The sequence below is a fragment of the Panthera uncia genome, assembly GCF_023721935.1.
Source record: "Panthera uncia isolate 11264 chromosome B2 unlocalized genomic scaffold, Puncia_PCG_1.0 HiC_scaffold_24, whole genome shotgun sequence".
Taxonomy (NCBI): domain Eukaryota; kingdom Metazoa; phylum Chordata; class Mammalia; order Carnivora; family Felidae; genus Panthera; species Panthera uncia.
This window is the reverse complement of record NW_026057580.1, coordinates 72,427,356-72,434,334: the sequence shown is the minus strand read 5'-3', so window position 1 is coordinate 72,434,334 and position 6,979 is coordinate 72,427,356.

Below are 6,979 nucleotides of genomic sequence, written 5' to 3'. Positions count from 1 at the left end.
GCTGTCTTCCTTCTACTAACTTTGGTCTTCTTTCATTTATTTAGTAGTTCCTTGAGGGATAAAGTTAGGTTGTTTACTTGAGGATTTTCTTGTTTCTTAATATAGGCATTTATTGCTATGAACGTCCCTCTTACAACTGCTTTTGTTGCATCCCATACATTTTAATGTGTTGTATTTCCATTTTCATTTGTCTCAATATATTTTTTTATTTCTTCTTTGATCCATTGGTTGTTTAATCTCCACATATTTGTAGATTTTCTAGTTTTTTTTTCTTGTAAATGATTTCTAGTTTCATATCATTATGATCAAAAAAGATACTTGATAAAATTTTAATCTTCTTAAATTTAATATGAGTTGTTTTGTTGCCTAACACATGATCTCTCCCGCAGATTGGTCCATGAGTACTGCTGCGGTGGGATGGAATATCCTGTAAATATCTGTTAAGTCCTTCGTGTCTAATATGTAGTTTAATTCCAAAGTTTTTCTATTGATTTTCTTTCTGGATGATATATTCCTTGTTGAAAGACAGGTATTAAAGTCCCCTACTATTATTGTATTGCTGTCCATTTTTCCCTTCAGTTCTGTTATTATATGTCTTATATATTTAGGAGTTCCTATATTCAATGCATAAATGTTTTTTTTTAAGATTTTATACTATTCTTGGAGTGTCCCACTTATAATTGTATAATGGCCTTATTTGTCCCTTATTACAGTCTTTGGTTTAAAGTCTAACTTGTCTGTTATTAGTATAGCTGATCCTGATTTCTTTTGGTTTCCATTCACATGGAATATCTTTTTCCATCTTTTCATTTTAGTCTGTGTGCTCTTACAGCTGAAGTGAGTCGCTTGTGGGCAGCATATAGTTGAGTCTTATTTTTTGTTTTTGTTTTTTAATCCATTCGGCCACTCTATATATTTTGATTAAAGAACTTAGTATATTACATTACAATAATTATTGATAAGTATGGACTTACTATTGCCCTTTTGTTCATTGTTTTCTGGCAATTACTGCTTGCTTCCTTGTTCCTTTTATTCTTTTCTTTGTGATTTGATATCACTTTAGGAGTAGTACGAGTATCACTGAGATTTCTTTCTCTTTATCTTTTGTGTATCTACTATAGGTTTTAGCTTTGTGATTACCATGAGGCTTACATAAAACAACTTAGGGCTATAGCAACCTATTTTAAGCTAGCAACAACTTACCTTCTAAAACATACTAAAGCTCTGCATTTTTACTCTCCCCCAATGTTTTGTTTCTGATGTCACAATTTACACCTTTTTACCTTATAAATATATTAATAAATTATTGTAGTTATACTTATTTTTAATACATTTTTCTTCTTTCATATTGGATTTATAAGTGATTTACTCACCACCATTATAACATTAAAGTATTCTGAATTTAAGTGTATATTTATCTTTACAGTGAGTTTTATACTTTCATGTATTCCTATAAGTAATTAGCTTTTTTTTTTTTTTTTTTCATTTCAACTTGAAGATCTCCTTTTAACATTTTTTTTGTAAGGCTTATCTGGTGGTTCTGGACTACTTAAGCTTTTGCTTGTCTGGAAATCTCTATCTCTCCTTCAATTCTGAAGGACAGTTTTGCCAAGTAGAGTATTTTTGGTTGGCAGCTTTTTGCTTTCAGCACTTTGAATATATTACACCATTCTTCCTGGCCTTCACAGTCTCTGCTTAAAAATCTGCTCATAGTCTTATGGAGATTTCCTTGTACGTAACAAGTTGTTTTTCTCTTGTTTTTATGATTCATTCTGTGTCTTTAACATTTGACAATTTAATTATAATGTGTCTCTGTGTGGGTCTCTTTGGATTCTTCTTACTGGAACACTACGGTCTTCCTGGATCTGGATATCTATGTTTGTCCCCAAGTTAGGGAAATTTTTAGCCATTATTGCCTGGAAGGAGCTTTCTGCCCCCTTTTTTCTCTTTCCCTTCCGGTACCTTTATAATGTGAATATTAATCCACTTGATGATATCCTATAAATCCCTTGTTATCTTTGCTCTTTTTCAACGTTTTTTCATTTTCCTCGCCTGATCAGATGAACCCCAGTGCCCTATCTTTGAGTTTGCTGATTCTTTCCTCTGCTTAAAAAAAATCTAGTATTATTTTGAACTCTTTATCAAGTAAGTCACTTAACTTTGTTTCACTAAGGTCTGTTCCTGGAGTTTTATCTTACTATTTTGCTTGAGCACTTTCCTTCGTTTCTTCATTATTCTGACTCTGTGATGATTTCTTTCCATTAGATGAAACAGCAACCTCTTCCAGTCTTGATGAAGTGTTCTAGTGTAGGAAATGAGTCATATTGTCTAAACCCATCCTAGCATTAAGTTGTCTCTCAAACTTGTATGATTGTCCAAACTACCCTCTTTGTTCTTAGTGGTTCCCAGTAGTTTAGGGTGTGTCAAAACCCATTTTGATGTGCATATTTCCTCATGCCCAATGTGGTGGAGTGACTCAGCTAGTTTGTAGATTTCTCTCAGTAGGAACTGCTCCATGTAGAACTGTAGATTCAAGGTGTTCTTAGGAAAAGGTCAGTTCAAGATCCTTCTATGTTGCCATCTTGGATTGGAACCCATATATGCATTTTTTGGTGATGTGTCAAACCTGGCTAAATGCTTTTAAAATTAAGCATAGAGGCGCCTGGGTTGCTTAGTCGGTCAAGTGTCTGACTTCGGCTCCCATCATGATCTCACAGTTTGTGAGTTCGAGCCCCGCTTTGGGCTCTGTGCTGACAGCTTGGAGCCTGGAGCCTGCTTCATATTCTGTGTCTCCTCTCTCTGCCCCTCCCACACTTGCAGTCTGCCTCTTTCTCTCTCTCAAAAATAAATAAATGTAAAAAAAATTTTTTTCAAGCATATATATATATATATATATTGGGACTTTTTTAAACTTTCTAAAAAATTGTATTTATTTTGAGAGTGAGACAAAAAGAGAGCATGAGCTGAGGAGGGGGAGAGGGAGAGAGAGAATTCCAAGCAGGTTTCACACTGTGAGCACAGAGCCTAATGCAGGGCTCAAACTCACGAACAGTGAGATCATGATCTGAGTCGAAATCAAGAGTCGGATGCTTAACTGACTGAGCCACCCAAGTGCCCCTATATTGGGGCTTTTTGAAATTTGAGAAATACAGAGTCCATATGGTATAGTTATGTCTTTTTGGCATCAACTATATTCCTGTTGAAATCTATAAAATAAGGACAACTAAGAACTACCACATATGAAATTGGAGGACATAATAAAAGGTGAAGTCTGTAAAGTGTTAGACTGAATATACCTTGAGGTCAAATGGATAGTGCACAATATTGTAAGGTCCGTTGTATCAGTTTAGTTTTGGTTCTGTAACAAATTTTCAAAAATTAGGTGGCATAAAATCTCATAAATGTATTATCTATCTTATACTTATGTAGGTCAGATATCCTACACAGGTCTCCTTGGACTAAAATCAAGTTGTCAGTGGACTGCATTCCTTTTTTGGAGGCTCTAGGGGAAAATCTGCTTCCTTGCTATCTCTAGTTTCTAAGGGCTACCCACATTCATTGACTTGTGGCACTTCCTCTATGTTTAAAGCCAACGACTTTGCATTTCTCTGACAATTTTTCCATAGTTAAATCTCTCTCTGACCTATCCCAGAGGGAGATTTATGGGTTCTAAGGTTTTTAAGGACCCGTGTGTTTAGATTAGTCCCACCTGTAAAATCAATCATCTTAAGGTCTTAATTACATTGGCAAAGTCCATTTCGTCATGTAAGGTATTCACAGGTTCCCACGATTAGGATGTGGGCATCTTTGAGAAACCATTATTCTTTATATCATGGCAGTGGGGGGAATATTAAAGAAAAGAACAAGCCAGAAGACAAATTTATCATTCTGTTTCAATATTATTCTTCAATATGTGTATACTTTACAAACATTCCTCTGTTGCTTAACACAAAATATTTACAGCAGCCATTCCCCCTTTTATACAGTGCTAGGGAAAAAAAAGACCATATCTTATAACCTCTAAATTATTTTCATAAATGTAAGCAAAAATATCTTACTCTCACTAAATATACTATCAATACATTATACTTTCAGTCTATTTGTTATCTGTTAGCAAAATCATTGACAAGAAGCAAATATCTCCAAAAAATCAGCAGATAAATTCCTTCTCTTTGAGCTGAATTAATGAGAGGGTGTGCTTAAAACAATGACTGTTAGAGTGAGATGTTTATTTTTTAGTTATCCATTTGATTTTTTTTTGTGACTTGGAGTTATTATAAGCCAAAAAGAAAAGGGAGTAATTTTTAATAGAAATTCTAGTAATATGTGGCTAAGTGCCCATTAGGGTAGATATGACATAGTTTAGCTTGAGATGAGGAAACCACAGAGATAAATGCTGTAAGAGGGGGCATTAGCCTTGAGCTGCAGATGCTATAATGGTCTGTTATATCATCATCCGCTCCAGTTCTGCAAGAGTTTATCAACTTTCAACATAATGAACAGCAATATAGCTTTCATCTTTAGAAAAAAAGTTGATTAAAAGAACTTCAGTTCAGAGAACTTTTTAAAATACTCTAACTTTACATGAAAATCCTTTAAAATATATAACTTTAAATTTTTTTTCATTGAACATGTAGTTGGTAAAAAAATAAATAGCACAGTACACATTCCAATTTCACAAATGGTGATTTAAGATGTGCAGAATATCCAATAATAGCATTCGAAAATTTTCAATACTTGGAAATTCTATTTCCTGGTATCAGCATACATAACATTATGGAACCTAGTGTCACTGCAGGGATGTGAACTAAAATGGATGTTGCATGATCTTGTCCTGTTTTTAGTTTCATGGTTTATAAAATAATATTAAAAGCCTAAAATCATAATCTCTACCACTACCAATTATAAACTCTTCATTGAGCATATATTGAATTTTCTTAGTGTGCTTTATGACCTTTAAAATCCCGACAACATTTTAATGGACTTTTTGGTCCTGCAGTGAAAAATTTCAAGGGCTGTGAGAGGGCACATAACAATAAAATTACTATATCCTTTTGGTTTGATTATTTTAAATCTTAAATTATTATTGTTATTAGTTCAAGTATAAAAGATGGACTAGAAAGTCTTTTAAGAGCCTTTCTATCTCAAAAATGTAATTCAACTGTTCAACTGTTTTAAGTTATTTTATTTTATAGGAAAGTAGGAATAGAATCTCACAATAGAGTCCATCATGCTGATCCTTTTTCTACACAACAAAATAGAAAAGAGAGGCAATTATCAAGACACAAGTAGTCCCCAACTTAAGAACTGGTTGTGTTCCAAAAGGTCAGTCGAATGCACCAGACCCAAGGAAGTCCAGCAGCAAAATATCAAGACCCAGCCAGTGACTCTTGTTAAAAGGCGGGAAATTTTAGTCTTCAGAGGAAAAAAGTCAAGTTTCCAGGTCAAGAGAAATTTGAATGCTAACAGGCAAGGCCTTAGCACTGTGTGAAGAAAACGTAAGTCCAATGTTAACTACACTGTGCCCCACCCCTTCCATGTTTCTGCAGGAATCACCAAAATCTGGCCCTTCTAAACTCAATCCCTTCCATCTACGTGGCCTTTAAGCATTACATGAATGCCTGGGTAGCCCTTTTTTAGTAATAGCTGGGACCTAGCCAACCCATGGGAAATTCTAAAATAAAATATCTTCCAATAAGGTATCTCCTCTCGCTCCCAACTGGTTCAATTAAATTTCGGGCTTCTATCTTCAGTTGCCTTCAGCCTTCGATTTCTCAGCCCAGATTATGCTTTATGTTTCTACATGTCCTACCAGATTTTGTTTTCTGCTAGGCACATGGGAGTAACAATGTAAATACCTATGGATCTATTTATTAACTAAACTGCGTAGCTAATTACATGGATCAGGGGTGACGATTATGAATAATTCCAGAGTAGATATACGAATCAGATGATCATACATGCATTATGTAAGGACTTTGAAACATTTTAGACACTTTCTAAACATTTGAAACACTTTAAACATTTGTAAACACTTTTTAAAACCTTTGAAACATTTGAAACACAAAACGTTTTCGTTTTAGTGGAACTATCAAACACACCAGAAAGAGATTGTGTTTCCCAACTTCAAAGTGATACCACTGTGGCAGGGTTTGGTCTCCATCCCCTCTCAGGTGTCTCTCAGGTGGTTCTTGGAGGTTAGATGCTTCATTTGCTTTCCTGTGGCCTCCCTCTACTGACCACTGCATTGTCTCTCCACCAACCACCCCTTGAAGTTCTTCTTGTCTTGGAGAGGAGATGGCACTCTGGGGTGGGGTTAAGTGTCCCTTTATCACTCTATATTAAGCACACAATAAGCTTTTACTCTAAGTCAAGGGATAGCAAACTATAGCCCTTCAGCCCTGTCATCTGTTTTTATAAATAAAGTTCTATTGGAACACACACATTTTTTTTCTATATTGTCTGTGGTTGTTTTCATGCTACCAGGGCAGAGTTGAACAGTTTAACCAGAGACCATATGACCCACAAAGCTTAAAATACTTATTATGCTTTTTCTAGAATGAGTTTGTTAACGTCTGCCCTCAATCAGCACAGCCACAGCATATCTTGCAACATTTTAGAGTACTATCTGAAAGTGTAAGCCATACAACATGAGGTAGAAAGTTCCTTACAGCTGCTATGTGATGAGACCACTCTCAGGGGTACCTGGGTCAAATCTGCTCAGTTTCCCCTTCCAGGAGGGTCTGCTTAGTTCCCCATTCATCCCTTTAGAGCAGCTTATGCACATTAAAGTGGTATATGCCTTGGAATCCAGACCCAAATGGTGTGTTGCCCATATGAAAAAAGAGTTTTCTCCTTGTCTCTAGTGTAAGTCCTGCATCCCCAGTCTCTTGTTTCTGCTCAAGAACTACACTTTTACACAATGATAAATTGTTAACGGGAACATCCACCCCTAGAGGGGAAATTGTACCTCCTGCCC